The 16,550-nt window shown below is 47.7% G+C and overlaps 12 non-coding genes across 12 annotated transcripts; all 12 read left to right on the top strand.

Annotated features, from left to right (window-relative positions):
* The first annotated feature begins 6,046 nt into the window (after positions 1-6,046).
* Positions 6,047-6,119, top strand: TRNAK-UUU (transfer RNA lysine (anticodon UUU)). The gene has a single exon. It is a non-coding gene; the product is annotated as a tRNA-Lys (tRNA).
* A 78-nt stretch (positions 6,120-6,197) lies between these two features.
* Positions 6,198-6,273, top strand: TRNAK-UUU (transfer RNA lysine (anticodon UUU)). The gene has a single exon. It is a non-coding gene; the product is annotated as a tRNA-Lys (tRNA).
* A 77-nt stretch (positions 6,274-6,350) lies between these two features.
* Positions 6,351-6,423, top strand: TRNAK-UUU (transfer RNA lysine (anticodon UUU)). The gene has a single exon. It is a non-coding gene; the product is annotated as a tRNA-Lys (tRNA).
* A 5,218-nt stretch (positions 6,424-11,641) lies between these two features.
* On the top strand, positions 11,642-11,714 carry TRNAK-UUU (transfer RNA lysine (anticodon UUU)). The gene has a single exon. It is a non-coding gene; the product is annotated as a tRNA-Lys (tRNA).
* A 1,272-nt stretch (positions 11,715-12,986) lies between these two features.
* TRNAK-UUU (transfer RNA lysine (anticodon UUU)) lies at positions 12,987-13,059 on the top strand. Its single transcript has one exon. It is a non-coding gene; the product is annotated as a tRNA-Lys (tRNA).
* A 78-nt stretch (positions 13,060-13,137) lies between these two features.
* On the top strand, positions 13,138-13,210 carry TRNAK-UUU (transfer RNA lysine (anticodon UUU)). The gene has a single exon. It is a non-coding gene; the product is annotated as a tRNA-Lys (tRNA).
* Positions 13,211-13,288: 78 nt separating this feature from the next.
* Positions 13,289-13,361, top strand: TRNAK-UUU (transfer RNA lysine (anticodon UUU)). The gene has a single exon. It is a non-coding gene; the product is annotated as a tRNA-Lys (tRNA).
* Positions 13,362-13,437: 76 nt separating this feature from the next.
* TRNAK-UUU (transfer RNA lysine (anticodon UUU)) lies at positions 13,438-13,510 on the top strand. Its single transcript has one exon. It is a non-coding gene; the product is annotated as a tRNA-Lys (tRNA).
* Positions 13,511-13,587: 77 nt separating this feature from the next.
* On the top strand, positions 13,588-13,660 carry TRNAK-UUU (transfer RNA lysine (anticodon UUU)). The gene has a single exon. It is a non-coding gene; the product is annotated as a tRNA-Lys (tRNA).
* A 77-nt stretch (positions 13,661-13,737) lies between these two features.
* TRNAK-UUU (transfer RNA lysine (anticodon UUU)) lies at positions 13,738-13,810 on the top strand. The gene has a single exon. It is a non-coding gene; the product is annotated as a tRNA-Lys (tRNA).
* Positions 13,811-13,890: 80 nt separating this feature from the next.
* Positions 13,891-13,963, top strand: TRNAK-UUU (transfer RNA lysine (anticodon UUU)). The gene has a single exon. It is a non-coding gene; the product is annotated as a tRNA-Lys (tRNA).
* A 230-nt stretch (positions 13,964-14,193) lies between these two features.
* On the top strand, positions 14,194-14,266 carry TRNAK-UUU (transfer RNA lysine (anticodon UUU)). Its single transcript has one exon. It is a non-coding gene; the product is annotated as a tRNA-Lys (tRNA).
* The last annotated feature ends 2,284 nt before the right edge of the window (positions 14,267-16,550 follow it).

Consider the following 16,550-nt stretch of genomic DNA (forward strand, 5'->3'; position numbering starts at 1 on the left):
GCGCGTTAAAACATAATTTTTATATAGGAGAACGAAGGGGCGGAAACGTTGACATCCCGGGCACGACAATGGCGGCAACACCTAGGTGGCTTGCATTGGAAATAATAAGAGTGGCATTTACGTGAGGCGCATAGGATTTATTAAATCTACAGTTGACAGCACAAAATAAGGCTACTGATAACTTTCAGAGATGCCGGCATCCGTTTTGTCGGTAGCAGCGCTGGCGAATGCTGCGTCATGTCAGCATAGTGCCGGTAAGCCTTTTCAAAATATAATAAAGGAGATGCAATGAAAGGCAGGTTAAACCATGCAAGCAACGGTTATTGGTTGCAACTAAAAGAAATCGAAGCAAGTGAAGTTTCTTCGAGCAAAATTAACCCTCTGTGTTTCGCTCTTCACATTCGTCCTATTTAATTGGAGAGATATGGGAGGGATCTTGCCTTGCAGTGGGCGTAGTCAGTCCGATGATGATGCTGATATTCATAAAGTGCAGTACATCCACTCCAAGAGACATAGCCCGCCTACTTGTGGAGTCGTAATGCTTGAACACAGCAATATGAAACCATGGCTATGCCCTTATTTTTCTTGCCAGGTCAGAAAATAAATTCATGACAAACCGCGAGCTCTTTCCACCTAATTGTCATCATGCCGACAGATTCACAAGGCTAGCCCAGCGTTTTTACGCTCCTCTCCGACGGTAGACTGTTCTTTAACAGCTTCGTGAAAGCTAAGGTTGTTTGAAGCCAGGAAAGCATCACGGTATGTTCTCTTCGTAGAAATGAAAAAGAAATTTACCGAAATTGATGGAAAAAAAAGCAACGCGCTGCCGATAGCAACCAAGCTCGCGAGCTCCGCACATAGCGTGCACACAGCACTCACCGATTCCGCTCCCAAGCGTAGTGACATACGTGCTAGGTCTTGTTAGATCGCAAGTGCTACGTGTAACGTGGAACAGTGTGGACAGAGCCTTATGGGCAACAACTCTGGTATGCCACGGATGCTAATAACGCAATTTCAACCAAGGGCTTATGCTACGTCCATGCCAACGTTAACAAGGCAGAACATTCCATTGCGTTTTATTTGTTTTGCTTCTTTCGTATGTGAGAACTTTACGTGGAAGCACTATTCTTCGTATTGCTTTACTGTGCGCTCATTAGCTGGTGTCAAGCAGATAGCATCGAAACACGCTAGGTGTGTTCTTGTTGTATACCAGGATCTGCCAAGAAGCTGACTTAGAACGGCGCGCCGCACTGTGGACGGAAAATCTAAAAGTCTTCTGTGGCTGAAGATGCCACTGATGAGCCCGCAAGCAGTTATTTGATTTCCAGGAGTCCGCCCTATTGATTCACCATAGACGGTTATTCTCTCTCTCTCTGGACCAGTAACTCGTAGCATGATGCCAGCAACATGGCGAAACAGTTTGTATATCTTGCGTTGTAACCAGCGTCAGACATGGATAGGTGCTGTGAGCAGCAGAAAGGCAGGAAATGGTACAAGCATCGCAGTGGAGAGAGGCATTTGTTTCCTTGCTAACGACAACCATTGTTGCTTATGCACGAGAGGACCCAACGTTCCGCAATGAGTTAATTAACATAGCGAAATCAGGAAAGTCAGAATAACTAAATGCAGTTTGCTATAGTTAGGTACCTTTTGCTTGCCCAGAACATGCCAGGCGCAGCCCGCCGCGCAAGAGCCAGTATAATGCAGAATCTGCTAGAAGCCATTCATAAGTTACAAACGTCTTTTTGGAAGTTATGTGACATACAACTTAAAAAAAAACTGCAATCGGTAACAGTGCGTCATGGTTCGCTGCGTCCTGCATTAATCCGCTGACCAGTTCCAACACTAAGCGAAACAGTTTTTTAATAATAATAATTTTATTTCTGCCTCAAAAAGTGACAGAGGAGCTGCAGAAAAAGCTGTCATAAACAGCTTGACTGAGCCGCAGCCCCCTATACCGGGCAGCAGTGACAGGCGACGAGAAAAAAAAAATAACAAAAAACAAAAGAGAACAATTCAGAGAAAAACACATTATTAACACCAAGAAAAATGTTACCGCTAGTTTGTACATGTGTGCAATTTACATGGTCATCCAAACATCATTGTATAAGTTAAGTATCTTTTAGCAGTACAACCAAAGCACAATGAATCAAACAATGCAAATGAAAGAAAACAAAAAAAACACCACTTAGCGCAGTTTAAAGAAAAAAAATCATTTTGTAACACAGTCTATGTATAAGCAACGCAGCTTACGATGAGTACAGGTAAACAAGTTAAAATTGGCAGATTTGTAAGCATTTAGAAGAGAAGGAAGTGTATATTGCAGGCGCTGTTTGCCAGTATTTATGCGTGGTGTAGGCACCAACCAGGTTTCAGGCTCTCTAAAAGGGTAACTCGCTTCTTTTTCTTTCAGATTTGCCAGACGTCGAATATGACTTATGTTATTTTTGGTTTCTAGTTTAAAACGAACACTCAGTCGATATTGATATAAATCAAAGATTTTGATTATGCCAGTTTCACGAAAGAACGCTTTGCTGGGTGCTCCATAGTCCGCATTAAAGACGTAGCGAAGAAACTTTTTTTGCAGAACATGAATTTTTTGTAATGAGGAATACGTTGCAGTGCCCCATACAAGCTGGCAGTAGTTAATATGGGCACAGAACAGTGTGTTATATAGAAGTAGTTTAATTGATTTAGGAAGAATGTATCTAATACAGCCAATCGTGCCTGTTACCCTGGCTAACTGCCGGACAACATGATTTGCGTGATCTTCCCAAGACATGTGCGAAGAAAATTCTACACCTAGGCATGCATTTGATTATATCAAAAAGCCAGACGCTTCAAAATTTCTGAACTTACACTTTGCTCTGGTGGTTAGTTCTCTGTCTAATAAAAGTAGTTAGAATTTGTCTGGTGAAGGTAGGCACTTTTTTATGGTTCCCAGACGCATTTTCTTTGAGGAGACAAGCCAAGGAAAAAGAAGGTAAAGTGATACCGGTCAACCTGAAACCATGGGCAGTGGTCCTCCTTAACTCCTTAAACATTGGCGCCTTTCTGATGTGCTAAAAAAAGCAGATAAGAACATGCTGACTGTTTTGGCGCGGCGAAAATTCGTAAATATTAAGTTCCCTCCAGAAGCCTGATTGCGGAGTGCCTCATGGAGCTTACTGTCGCGTCGGGATGCCTGCAGAAACACTTGCAATCGCTCTGATAGGGTACTTCTGATAGCGTACATCAGCCAAGACGACCCACACGGTTGCAACCTTCAGCGCTGACGTGGAAGAACTCCATCACTCGTTGCCGTAAGCGGATGTCCCCTGTAGTGTGCGGGAATGCTAAGGTATATTAACATACCCACTATCATCGTAACGGAAAACAACCGTGGCCATACTTCAATGCCACACCGAAAATACTTGACCAACAAAAGGTAAAGATTTTCCCCTTCAGCTAAACGAACTAACAATCAACGCTGATGAGAGAAGTATTGCACAGCCGAAAAAAAGTTCGTATTAGTTCATAACAAAACAAAGCGTTTTCCTATTCATCGCTTCTACAAATCATGCGAAAAATTATCCTAAAGAGTCCTCGAACACCATCATCCCCAAGCGGCCAAATTCGCTAGAACTGTACGATCACCAGGGCCATCCGATTCTCGATAGTCAAACAGCCGAAGAAACTAACCGTAATTTATGCTTACCAGCTTCACTAACAACCTGATTTACCAGATTTTCCTCCTTACGACCACGAAGTGACGGCTGTGGTTACTTTTAAGCGTGGAAAAACTTAAAAGTCACCCGCAGACTGCGCGTGACACTGGGACAAGAAGGAACGGAAAATATGAAGGCGAAACTTTAAGGAAACTTTCACTTACTCCTTGGTGCCTTCGTGCTGCGCCGGCACCAATGTAGCCCATGCGTCAACAATGGCATCTCTTGATTGTGCTACGCCATGGTACTGCGCATGCGCGGTTTGCACAGCATCGGATTGAAAAAGTAGGGGCGTCGCGGCAAGCATTTTCGCAGAAACGACTGATGCAGCAACAGATGCCCTCGTTTCCACTAGTCACTAATTGACTAAAGTCTTACATCTTCATCAGGCGTCGATGGCAGCAACTCGGTCGTAATAAAACACCTAGAAAGGCTGTTACTGTGCCTTCATGTTATATTTTGCAGCAATAATTGTCATCGTGAGTGGTTTATTATGGAAAAAAAGGATTTCCGTCTTATGTGCCATTTATCGTCCCATTAGATTTACAAGCGTTCGCACAAAGCTAGGTGAACATACGTTCGACTCTCAAATAGCGAAATTCCTGATGCCTCTAAATATTTATCCTCGTAATCAACAAGTCTTATGCAAAGGGTGTCCATGTATACTCAGGTAGCTCGGTCGAATTTCGATGGAGGCCAAATGCTAGAGGCCCGTGTACTGTGCGATGTCAGTGCACGTAAAGAACCCTAGGTGATCGAAATTTCCGGAGCCCTCCACTACGGCGTCCCACATAGCCTGAGTCACCTTGAGACGTTAAGCCCCCGTAAACCATAAACCATAAAAGAACGACATAAGTTCTAACCTGGATTCAAACATACCGCAAGGTGCTCTCTTTTTTGGAAAGTTGAATATAGTTTCCAAAAAAATTTTCTATCAATGAATTCTCTTCATGTTGGACTGCAGTACAATTTCTCCACAAACCACCAATTATTTGGGTGGGAAACAAATATTCCTCGACCTACTTCTAAATAAAAGAGCCTATTTTTAAATATTGCTTAAAGTCTTAGGGGAAACACCCTGTATACTTATTCTCTTTGAAGCGGGGAGTTAAACGCTTCGAAATGCAAAAAAAAAAAGAGATATTTGAATTTCCCGTAACCAATCACCCTGTCCTAATTTTTGTATTAGCAACTGTTAGTCTAGCTCCATTTCAGCTTTTTTTTGCACATTACGAACACTACCTTCATTAAGACTCATAACAATTAAGCAACGTTCACATTGCTTTCGTCATCACTTAAAAAAACATCTACCCTATACACTCCTGTGCTCGGGCACGTGTCCTTTTTCTTTCCACTTCCGATGGTAGCCAACGCTGGCGTCCAGACAGGCGATTCAGTCTCTCCCGAAACAGTTGCCCGGGTAGCTTTTTCAAATCGGCAGACCACCCGTTTCTGGTAGCTGTGCTCATTAGGCGGCTTAGTTTTCATTTGCCTTACTTATTCGCACCGACTGTGCAGGCTCGTGAGGGGACTTTATGGGGATTCCTTAAGGAGGTTGCTGACACTTTCAATTTCCTCACTGTGCGCTTCTCTTTAGATTACCTCTATAGCCTCTCGAGAAAACAGATGACGCAGGCTCTCACTGAGTCTTTGTTCCCTACATCATTGTATCGGCAGCCTTATCTGGGGTCTTTAGACGTCGGTGTTCTAAAGCGTGTTAGGTGGATGTGCATTCAGGCAGCCGCTACAACGTTCTTTTTTCAAACTACAGACAGTGACGCTGCCTGTCAAGACATTTCTTAATGACAAGGGGATGTTTGTACCCTGGAATGTGAATTGCCGTCTGTGTAACGTGCCTGATACAATTGATCATTGCTTCATCCTGTGCCGTGATGCCATGTTCTTTTGGGTCATACCACAACGAACTCTTAAGAAGGACATTGAAATTACACCATACACTATTAGATTTCTGCCTGTTGGCAAAAACTCTGTTGTGCCTTATGATCTGTTTGAGCTGATGGGACTATTCAGTCTTTGGAAAAGCCGTATGATGGACAGACATGCCGAGCCACCAAGATCGTCCAAATCTGTGTTTCGTGAACAGTGTGTTTTGGTGAGGAGTGTATATGCTGCACGCGAAGAACCTCCAAGCTGGCTGCCGTGCCTAAATGCATGTGTGTGCCTCCCTGAATTTTGATGTTTTGATGGGGATGCAGTGTTGAGTTAGGGCTATGGCGGGCTCGTATTAAGCAGCCCGGTAACTTGAGACGCGAACCAGATTGATTGAAGTTTTCCCCCTTTTTACGGAAGTTTTTCTATGCAATAAAGAAAAAAAAGTTGCCCGGGTAGCTCGGTCGGTAGAGCGTTAGGCTTTTAACCTAACGGTCCAGGATTGGAGCCCCTGCTCGGGCGCGTGTCCTTTTTTTTCCTTTTTCGATGGTAGCCAACGATGGCGTCCAGACAGCCGATTCACTCTCTACCGATACAGCTGCCCGGGTAGCTCAGTCGGTAGAGCGTTGTTAGGCTTTTAACCTAACGGTCCAGGGTTCGAGCCCCTGCTCGGGCGCGTGTCCTTTTTTTCATTTTGCGATGGTAGCCAACGATGGCGTCCAGACAGCCGATTCCCTCTCTCCCGAAACAGCTGCCCGGGTAGCTCAGTCGGTAGAGCGTTAGGCTTTTAACCTAACGGTCCAGGGTTCGAGCCCCTGCTCGGGCGCGTGTCCTTTTTTTCCCTTTTTCGATGGTAGCCAACGATGGAGTCCAGACAGCCGATTTACTCTCTACCGAAACAGTTGCCCGGGTAGCTCGGGATTCGACTTCCGGCCACCGAGCGTGACGGACGTGTGTATCATGGGCTCCCAAGGAGCGGATTTAGCGGCCGAGCCGGGCCGCGGTATCAGGAGTACGATCAAACCGAACGAGGACTACCAGCGGATTTTGCCGCATTTGCCAACAGGTTCGAGCGTTTTGCATACTGTTTTTTTGCATGGCGACGTCCAAGCCAGGCCATACCATGTTGAAAACTTTCGTGACGCTCTTGAGCGTCTGTCATTGCTGCCGGAAGTGGTTGCCCTCGGGGCGTATCAGTTGAATCATGTTTGGGCCGTGACATTCTGCAATGAAGAAGGAAAAAAACAAAATGCTACAGGCGGAGGCGTTCAACGTCAAGGACCACCGCTGTGTGGTCATTGACCAATGCAACCAGGGCGTCAGGCTGAAGCTGTTCTGGCTGCTACACGGCGTGAAAGATGACGACGTGAAGGCAGCTCTTGCGGCTTTTGGAAAAGTGACCGACATAACTCGGGACAAGTGGAGAGTCAAAGGCTGCGTCGACAAGTCGTCTACTACGCGCTCAGTGACATTGAAGCTGAAGGTGGGCGTTACCATCGAGGACTTACCGCACCAGCTGCGTGTTGGAGAGGACGTCGCACTCGTCCACGTTCCTGGCAGAGCTCTGCTCTGCCTCCGGTGCCGCGGCACCGGACACATACGTCGGGAGTGCCGTGTGCCACGTTGCGGGCTCTGTCGTCGCTTCGGCCACGACGACGCCCAGTGCGTGCGAACATATGCTACCGTATCTGGTCCTGGTCGTAGGGATACTACTGAGGAGCATATTATGGACGAAGTCGACGCGGTAGAGGCGACCCATGAGAGTCGGGAAGACGCAGTACCGAAAAGCATAGCCTCAGAAAAAGCAACGCTTCCCACGGAACATGAGGCTGCCAACTCAGAAGAACCACCTGTGCCTGACACCAGAACTGAGGCGGACGCGGGAAAAGCAGATGATGCTGCGGTAGGTGCAGCTGAGACGGTTTTGAAATCGACCGACGAGAAGGACGTTGACACGGAGATGCCCGCGGCGTCAACTTTGCCAGCGAAGAGGACGCACGACGAAGCTGTTGACAAGGCGACGAGCTACGACGGGACGGACCATGAGGAACCTCTTCCCAAAGCGCCTCCTGTTCGACGTGCTGCCTACAAGCCCAAGCCGAACATCCCACCTGATCGTAGGACTTCGTCGGGTGTCCCTCCGCCTTAGCGGAGGTGCCTTGCAGGGTCTTCGTGTTGGTAACCCGGTCTTCGATCGGGTTCAGTGCTGACACCGCCGTACTTTGTAAACTGGAAGGATTTTTGATGAGGTGAGCTGCAAACCGATGTCACTTCGAGAGCGGCGAATCCCAACCATTTAGATGGCGTCTCAAATAACATCTTGCTTGCGTATTGTCACACTGAACGTGAGAGGTCTTTCTGCGCGAAGGAGGCAAAATCAGCTTAAGCGTCTTTTGTTCGAAAACGAAATCGATCTGTTGGCTATTCAAGAGACAAAAATTGAAAGCGAAGAGTTGACAGATGCGATGGCTGAAATTTACCGTGCACAGTTCAGTTTTTGCGTGTGCCATGCAAAAGGAAAGTCGGGAGGGTGTCTGATTTTAACTAGAAACTGCAAAGTCGCTGTGGAAACTGTATTTTCATGTGAAAGTGGCCGGATTGTAGCATGCGATTTTTACTTTTCTGGCGTAGAGTGGAGAGCTGTGTGTGTATATGCACCTAATAGAATTCCCGAACGAGATGCCTTTTTTCGCCGTGTTCAACCTTTCCTGCTGACAGAAAAGCGTGTACTATTGCTTGGAGATTTTAACTGTGTGTGTAGACCTGAAGATAGAACAACGAACAAAACCCTGCAGGACACGAGTGCCGAGCTGCTGTTTGAGATGATTAATGAAGCAAAATTGGAAGACATTGGCATTATAATGCAAGGTTCTGAACAAGCGCAGTACACGCATTTTCAAGGCGTTAGTCACGCAAGGCTGGACAGAATTTGTTTCTTCTGAGGTTGTGCCCTTGTGTTCCCAGTATCAGACTGTGCACGTCAGCTTCAGTGATCATTCTTTAGTCGTGGTCACACTTGGGGAGAGGAAAAGGACTGTCAAGTTTAGTTGGGAATTATGGAAATTTAATGACACATTGTTGGAGGATGAGGAGTTTAGCAAGAAACTAAAAGACTCAGTCAAAAGCTTGTTAGAAAAAGAGTCAGACTTTATACAAACATGGGAACAATTTAAATGCGACGTGAAAGTGGCCGCTATAGAAAGAGCATGTGTTTTAAAGCGTAAGGAAAAACAGCAAGAAAAGGAACTTCGTACCGAGCTTGATTTCATGCTCAGCATGGAAGGCGTCAAGCCGGGGTTGTACAGACAAGAAATAAAAGAGACCAAAACTAAGCTTGAACTAATAGATGAAACGAAATATCGAGGTGCAGTGATAAGGGCGCGCAGCGAAAGATTTTGGCTTGGGGAGACGCCCACAAAAAGGGCGCTCAGCGACGAAAAACAGTATGCAGTTTCGAAAGAGATAAAGGAAATTTGTTATCGCAATGACGTAACTTCCGAATCTGAGATGATTGAAAGGGCGTTTCTGGAATATTACCAAAACTTGTTCAGCCTTAAAACGCCCGATGTTGAACACTATAAAACTGCATTCCTGTCGCTAATGCCAAGAGTCGAGGATGACCTGGCGCAGGTACTTGAGGAGCCCATAACGGCAGCAGGAATCGAAGCTGCAATACAGCAGCTGAGCTTAAACAAGTCGCCTGGGCCGGACGGCCTCGGTGCCGCACTTTACAAGGCTATGGCAATAGCATTACAACGCGTAATAAGCGAGTGCTATGATTATGAAAGAAAGTTAACTCCGCCGTCTTTCCGAACCTCCCACGTGGTGTTGATCCCAAAATCGGACGACCCGAGTAGGTTGCAGTCAGTTGAGTGTTACCGCCCAATAAGCTTAACTAACGTAGAGTACAAAATTTATACGAAAGTGCTAGCCGGACGACTGCAAACAGTAATTAAAACCCTTGTTGGCCCACACCAGACCTGTGACATAAAAGACAGAACCATTTTTACTAACATACACGTAGCTAGGAGTGTCCTTGAATGCTGTGATGCAACGGAGGGTCGTGTCGCCATGATCCAACTAGACCTGCATAAGGCGTTTGATAAAGTTGTACATGAAATTTTGTTCGCGCTGTTGGAACATGTGAATGTAGGATGTATCATCACTGATGGCGTGAAAATGGTTTACAATGGCTGTACATCAAGGTTCATAATTAATAACCGCCTGAGTAATAGTATTCCTGTATTGTCGTCAGTAAGGCAGGGTTGCCCTCTTTCTCCACTGCTTTTTGCACTTTACCTGGAGCCCTTTTGTTTAAAGCTGTTAACTACGCAAAACATTCGAGGTTACGCCTTTTGTCATAATGAAGTGAAGGTATTGGCATATGCAGATGATATAGCAGTGTTCTGCAGAGACCAGGAAAGCGTGCAAGAGGTGGCGAGAGAAGCCGTAAATTTTTGTGATGCAAGTGGCTGTGCGATAAGCTGGCAGAAATGTTTTGGTTTTTGGCATGGAAAGTGGGAGGCCACGCCAGAAGTATTCTGTCGAATGAAGTGGGTAGACACGCCAGGAAAGTACCTCGGCGTGCCGCTAACCGACTACAGAGAAAGCAAAGAATATTGGGCCCATGAAACCGAACGAGTCAAAGCTCAGACAGGCAAATGGGGCGGTCACAACTTTTCCATGTTTGCAAGAGCTACAGTGTGCAACATGTTTTTAATAGCGAGGATTTTGTATGTTCTGCAAGCGTTAACTTTGCCAAGGACTTCAGTGCAAAGGTTGCACAGAGTGTTTGCAACGTTTATTTGCCGCCGCGGTGGCTCAGCGGTTATGGTGCTCGGCTGCTGACCCAAAAGACGCGGGTTCGATCCCGGCCGCGGCGGCTAGAATTTCTTTGGAGGAGAAATTCTAGAGGCCCGTGTACTGTGCGATGTCAGTGCACGTTAAAAAACCCCAGGTGGTCGAAATTTCCGGAGCCCTCCACTACGGCGTCTCTCATAGCCTTAGTCGCTTTGGGACGTTAAACCCCATAAAACCAAACCAAACCAAGCAACGTTTATTTGGTCGTCAACATGGGAACGTACCAGCCGATGCAATCTGTTCCATATGGTGCGGAACGGGGGCTAGGATTATCAAATTTATTTCTGAGGCCGATAGTGACTAGATTCTTTTTCTTGCGTCAAGATAATGATTTTCTGCGAACTATTATACAAGTGCGATTGTCAGAATCACTGCCTGATTATGTTGTGTCATCCATGTCTGCAGGTCGGAGTGGGTTAAGTGCTTTCTTGCAAGAAGTTGTTGCAGCAGTGCGTATTCTTCGGTCAAAATTTTCCGATGAGTATCCAGCCATTGTAACAAGGAAAAAGATGTACAAGGACCTGCCCGATGTGTTTCTGCCAGTGCCTGTTTATCGCAGTGCATATCTTTGGGGTCGCGAACGCGATGTGCTAAAAAGGGTCAAAAGAATGCCGGTGAAGCCTTCAGTGCGTTCTTTCTTTTTTCAATTGCATACTGGAACCCTCCCAGTGAAGCCATGGTTGCAGAGCAAAGGCCTTTTTGTACCTTGGTCAGTGGAATGTCTAATTTGCAAAAAAGTGGGAACTATAGAGCATATCTTTCTCGATTGTCATGACGCTGTCTTTCTTTGGGATGTCTTGAAACGCACCCTGAAAAAAGAGTTACCTTTGACGCCTTTTGGAATACGCTTCCTACCATGTGCAGAAACAGGTGAAGTGCCTTGCGACCTGCTAATGTTGCTCTGCATGCATAGCCTATGGCGCACGCGAATGGATGTCAGGCATGAACATGATGTTGTGCATCCTGCACATCAGTATTTCATTGAAAGCATCATGTACACACAGGAAGTTTTCGGACAGCGAGCTCCACAACCTGAGTGGTTGCCTGTCCTCGACCAACTAAAATCATTTAACCCATTTTATCATCGTGCACTAGCTAGAAACTGACCAGTGCTTTTATTGTTATGTCATTGTATTTTTGTGTTTCGTTTTTCCGGCCAAGTCGGTAATAAAGAAAGAAAAAAAGCCCGGGTAGCTCAGTCGGTAGAGCGTTAGGCTTTTAACCTAACGGTCCAGGGTTCGAGCCCCTGCTCGGGCGCGTGTCCTTTTTTTTCCTTTTTCGATGGTAGCCAACGATGGCGTCCAGACACCGATTCACTGTCTACAGAAACAGTTGCCCGGGTAGCTCATCGACCCTGAACCGTACTGGAGGGATCAAGCCTTGATGGCTAAAGAAAAGGCGAACGGGTGGCAAGGCAAGCAACTGTCGATGTTTTCTAGAGCCACTGTCTGCAACCTTTTTTTGATATCAAAAATCTGGTACGTCATGAATGTGTTGTGTGCGGCGAGGATGAGCATTCAAAAAATACACCGGGTTTTTGCTATTTTTATTTGGGCCTCGACTTGGGAGCGGTCCAGTCGAACGAATTTGTTTTTGCCTGTAAAGAAAGGAGGTCTTGGCCTGGCTCACTTGTTTCTGCGACAAATTGTGGCACGCTTTGTTTTTTTACGGGATCAGAATGATATCTTCCTGCGCACAGTTATACAAGTAAGACTGTATAGACTTCTGCCTGGATTCGTAGTCTCGTCTGTGCAAAATATGTGCGGAAGGGTGACTGGATACCTGCATGAAGTTGTTTTATCGTATAGGCTGTTGAATGTACGTTTTTCCCAGCAGTACCTGTCAACCGTTACAAAGAAAAAACTCTACAGAGACCTTGTAGATGTCATGCTCCCTGTACCTTTGTACCGTTCTCCACATCGCGGTGGCCCAGGACAGGACGTCCTAAAAAGAGTGAAGAAAATGCCTATACTACCCTCCGCCAAATCGTTCTTTTTCAAGTTACATACAAACACCCTCCCAGTTAAGACCTGGCTTCACGATAAAGGACTCTTCATTCCCTGGAACACTGACTGCTTTTTATGCAAGAAACCCGAAACAATAGAACACGTATTTCTAGACTGCTGGGACCCGATCTTTCATTGGGATGTACTCCAAAGAACTTTAAAAAAACAGTTACCCCTCGATCCGTACGGCATACGTTTCTTGCCTGTGAATCCCTCAGAGGAAATACCTTATGACCTCATTATGGTCCTGGGCCTCCACGCGGTGTGGAAAACACGAATGCAGTTTGAACACGCGGACTTGGTTGTTCGCCCGGTTCGCGAACATTTCATTGAGAGCGTTGTGCGTTTAAGAAATGTGTACAACGCACTGCCTGATCCACCACAATGGATAACTGTACTAGATGGATTAATGTCGCTCAAAAAATTTTAAAGTCGTGTCGGCCGAAGTGTGGCCGCCATGTTTTATTTCTTGTAACCTCTTGATTTGTACGTCAAAATCGGCAATAAAGAAAAAAAAAAAAAAGCCCGGGTAGCTCAGTCGGTAGAGCGTTAGGCTTTTAACCTAACGGTCCAGGGTTCGAGCCCCTGCTCGGGCGCGTGTCCTTTTTTTTCCTTTTTCGATGGTAGCCAACGATGGCGTCCAGACAGCCGATTCACTCTCTACCGAAACAGTTGCCCGGGTAGCTCAGTCGGTAGAGCGTTAGGCTTTTAACCTAACGGTCCAGGGTTCGAGCCCCTGCTCGGGCGCGTGTCCTTTTTTTTCATTTTGCGATGGTAGCCAATGATGGCGTCCAGACAGCCGATTCCCTCTCTCCCGAAATAGCTGCCCGGGTAGCTCAGTCGGTAGAGTGTTAGGCTTTTAACCTAACGGTCCAGGGTTCGAGCCCCTGCTCGGGCGCGTGTCCTTTTTTTATTTTGCGATGGTAGCCAACGATGGCGTCCAGACAGCCGATTAACTCTCTCCCGAAACAGTTGCCCGGGTAGCTCAGTCGGTAGAGCGTTAGGCTTTTAACCTAACGGTCCAGGGTTCGAGTCCCTGCTCGGGCGCGTGTCCTTTTTTTCATTTTGCGATGGTAGCCAACGATGGCGTCCAGACAGCCGATTCCCTCTCTCCCGAAACAGTTGCCCGGGTAGCTCAGTCGGTAGAGCGTTAGGCTTTTAACCGAACGGTCCAGGGTTCGAGCCCCTGCTCGGGCGCGTGTCTTTTTTTTCATTTTGCGATGGTAGCCAACGATGGCGTCCAGACAGCCGATTCCCTCTCTCCCGAAACAGTTGCCCGGGTAGCTCAGTCGGTAGAGCGTTAGGCTTTTAACCTAACGGTCCAGGGTTCGAGCCCCTGCTCGGGCGCGTGTCCTTTTTTTTTCCCTTTTTCGATGGTAGCCAACGATGGCGTCCAGACAGCCGATTCACTCTCTACCGAAACAGTTGCCCGGGTAGCTCAGTCGGTAGAGCGTTAGGCTTTTAACCTAACGGTCCAGGGTTCGAGCCCGTGCTCGGGCGCGTTTCCTTTTTGTCCTTTTGCGATGGTAGCCAACGATGGCGTCCAGACAGGCGATTCACTCACTCCCGAAACAGCTGCCCGGGTAGCTCAGTCGGTAGAGCGTTGGGCTTTCTACCTAACGGTACAGGGTTCGAGTTCTTGCACGGGCACGTGTCCATTTTTTTTTCCTTTTCCGATGGTAGCCAACGATGGCGTCCAGACAGGCGATTCACTCACTCCCGAAACAGTTGCCCGGGTAGCTCAGTCGGTAGAGCGTTAGGCTTTTAACCTAACGGTCCAGGGTTAGAGCCGCTGCGCGGGCGCGTGTATTTTTTTTTTCGATGGTACCCAACAATGGCGTACAGACAAGCGATTCACACTCACCCAGACGCTGCCCGTGTAGCTCAGCCGGTAGAGCGTGTAAGGCCCGCTCGCGGGCCCACTCAAATTCCGAACCGCTCAACGCGCGTAACCTCGATCACCCTTCCTCCCGAGTGGGGTGGCAGGGGGAACAAGGCTACGCGCTCTCGACCGCCGAGGCGTTCTCTTGACACCTGCCGGGAAGACCACCTGACCCTCCTCCCTCAACGACGCCCGACCCCCCTGCCGCGACACCAACAATGTGAGAGTAAATCACTTTGTTACTAAGACCTGCCTCGAGTCGCTGTCTGTGCGTCTTCGCGCAGAGGAATCGCCCAAAAGCTTACCCTTTTTGTTCCTCCATCCGGTGCTGCTGCGCTGGTTCTCTCAGCTCACTCGGGTTCTTCCAAGCGTCTTCACCATCCACAGTCACCTCTTGCAGGGCTAAGGCATAAAAGATTGGCTTGTAGCCTGAAGTATTTCAAAAGGGGCCTTGCTCTCGCCTTTGTTAAGAGCATTGTTAAGAAACATACTTAAAGGGCAACTCAGGCGATTTTTCATCCATTTTAAGTTAATGGTTGTTTTGTGTTCCTCAGAACCTCCTGTAATGTGTACGGTACAAGGTTTTCAAAAGCGACCCTAAAATAATTTTTAAACTGCAAAAAACACAAAACTCGAAACCGACACCGCAAAACTGAAACCGGGGAGGTGCCTTCGTGCGGTACTGACTGTGACGTCACTGGCGTGTTCGCCGCGCTGTGTAGTCCCCGAAGATATCGCAACTACCCTGAGGCGCGCTGTCGACGTGACTGAAAGCGCGGAGAACAGCGTTTCCGAGACTAGCGAGTCTTTAGAAGACGGCTCATTCGACGATTTTGGACTAGACTAGTCGCCGTTCAGGTATGATCCACCGCCGCGCGAGCCAGCCGAGTCAGACCACAGGCCGCGTCACCTGCCGCGTGGAGATGGTCTGAACTTGGAGAACTAAGTACTTGAGTCATTTCTCGTGCATGCATTTGTGACACGATTGTCAGAACAAAATTTAATGTGATGCTCCCGCTGACAGCTGTTCGTGTGGCGAGCGCCGGCCGACCCAGCCCGATGAAAGAATCTGCTGCCGGAACGTTGCCGCGGTGCACAACATCCTTACAGGGGCATGCATCACCAACAGTCCTCTCTTTGCGAAGCTTTGTCTCGACGGCGAGCTTTTGGAAGTGATTTCACGCCAACTACAGTTCTACAATCTAACATACTTTGGGCACGCTTACCGTGGTCCGCTTCCTCTTGACGGCCGCGCTTCGTTCAGCTGGCCGCTGCGACGGCCGGTTGTACTCGAATAACGTTGGCACAGAATCTGCCTTCAAGCGCCGGTTGAACGAAGCCTCAACGAGTCTAAAACTCTCTCTGAGGTACACGCTGTCTTCATAGCAATCTGGCGCGAAATGTTCCGAGCACAAGCGAGAATGCTTCCTCGGAGACCAGTTGACACGGCGGACAGCTCTCGCCGACTTGTCGCGAAGGTTCTTATTGCTAGGAGACCTATGGTAGATCGCGCCCGTTGTCACAGATGAAGAATTTGTGCATCCCACAGCACAACAAGTTGCCGGGACCCATCACTCTAGCGTACACATCGCATTTGTCACGTTGAGATGGCGCGAAATTACACAGGTGGTCGAAATAATTCCGGAGACCTGCACTACGGCACCTCTTTCTTCCTTTCTTATTTCACTCCACCCTAACGTCGCGGTTCGGGTGTGGGTTACTGCGTCATTTACTTTCCCGAAAACCAATTTCCAGTATTCCCCTGCACTGCCAACGCCAGCGCGCGCCCGACCAGCTTGACACGCCGACACGCCAGTGACGTCACAGTGCAGGGTGGCCTGTACAAGTTGCTCGATCAACGAGTGCCGCTCGCGTCGAGGAGTGCTTGTCTTCAAAATTCGCTTGCGGAAGAACTACGCCGCTTTCAGGTGTGAAATTTTACGTGAGACATCAGACTACCATAAAGAATACAGACTGTAAATTTCATTTCGATGGATGAACATCGAAAATTCGCCGCAGTTGCCCTTAAAGGTTGTCGTCCCAGTTTCGATGCTTTGGGTCCTTCATTGCAGTGGTGATCATAGGGCACATCGTGCGATTCACTCGCCGCTTGTCCCTTGGCTTGAGGGTGCCGCGGCGAGTTCAGGACAAGTTGTACTCACCGTTTCGCTTGAAATTCTTGAAATGGAGCAACTTCCCCACACG

Source organism: Amblyomma mixtum, chromosome 6 (assembly GCF_055824585.1).
Source record: "Amblyomma mixtum isolate Tamu chromosome 6, ASM5582458v1, whole genome shotgun sequence".
NCBI classification, from domain to species: domain Eukaryota; kingdom Metazoa; phylum Arthropoda; class Arachnida; order Ixodida; family Ixodidae; genus Amblyomma; species Amblyomma mixtum.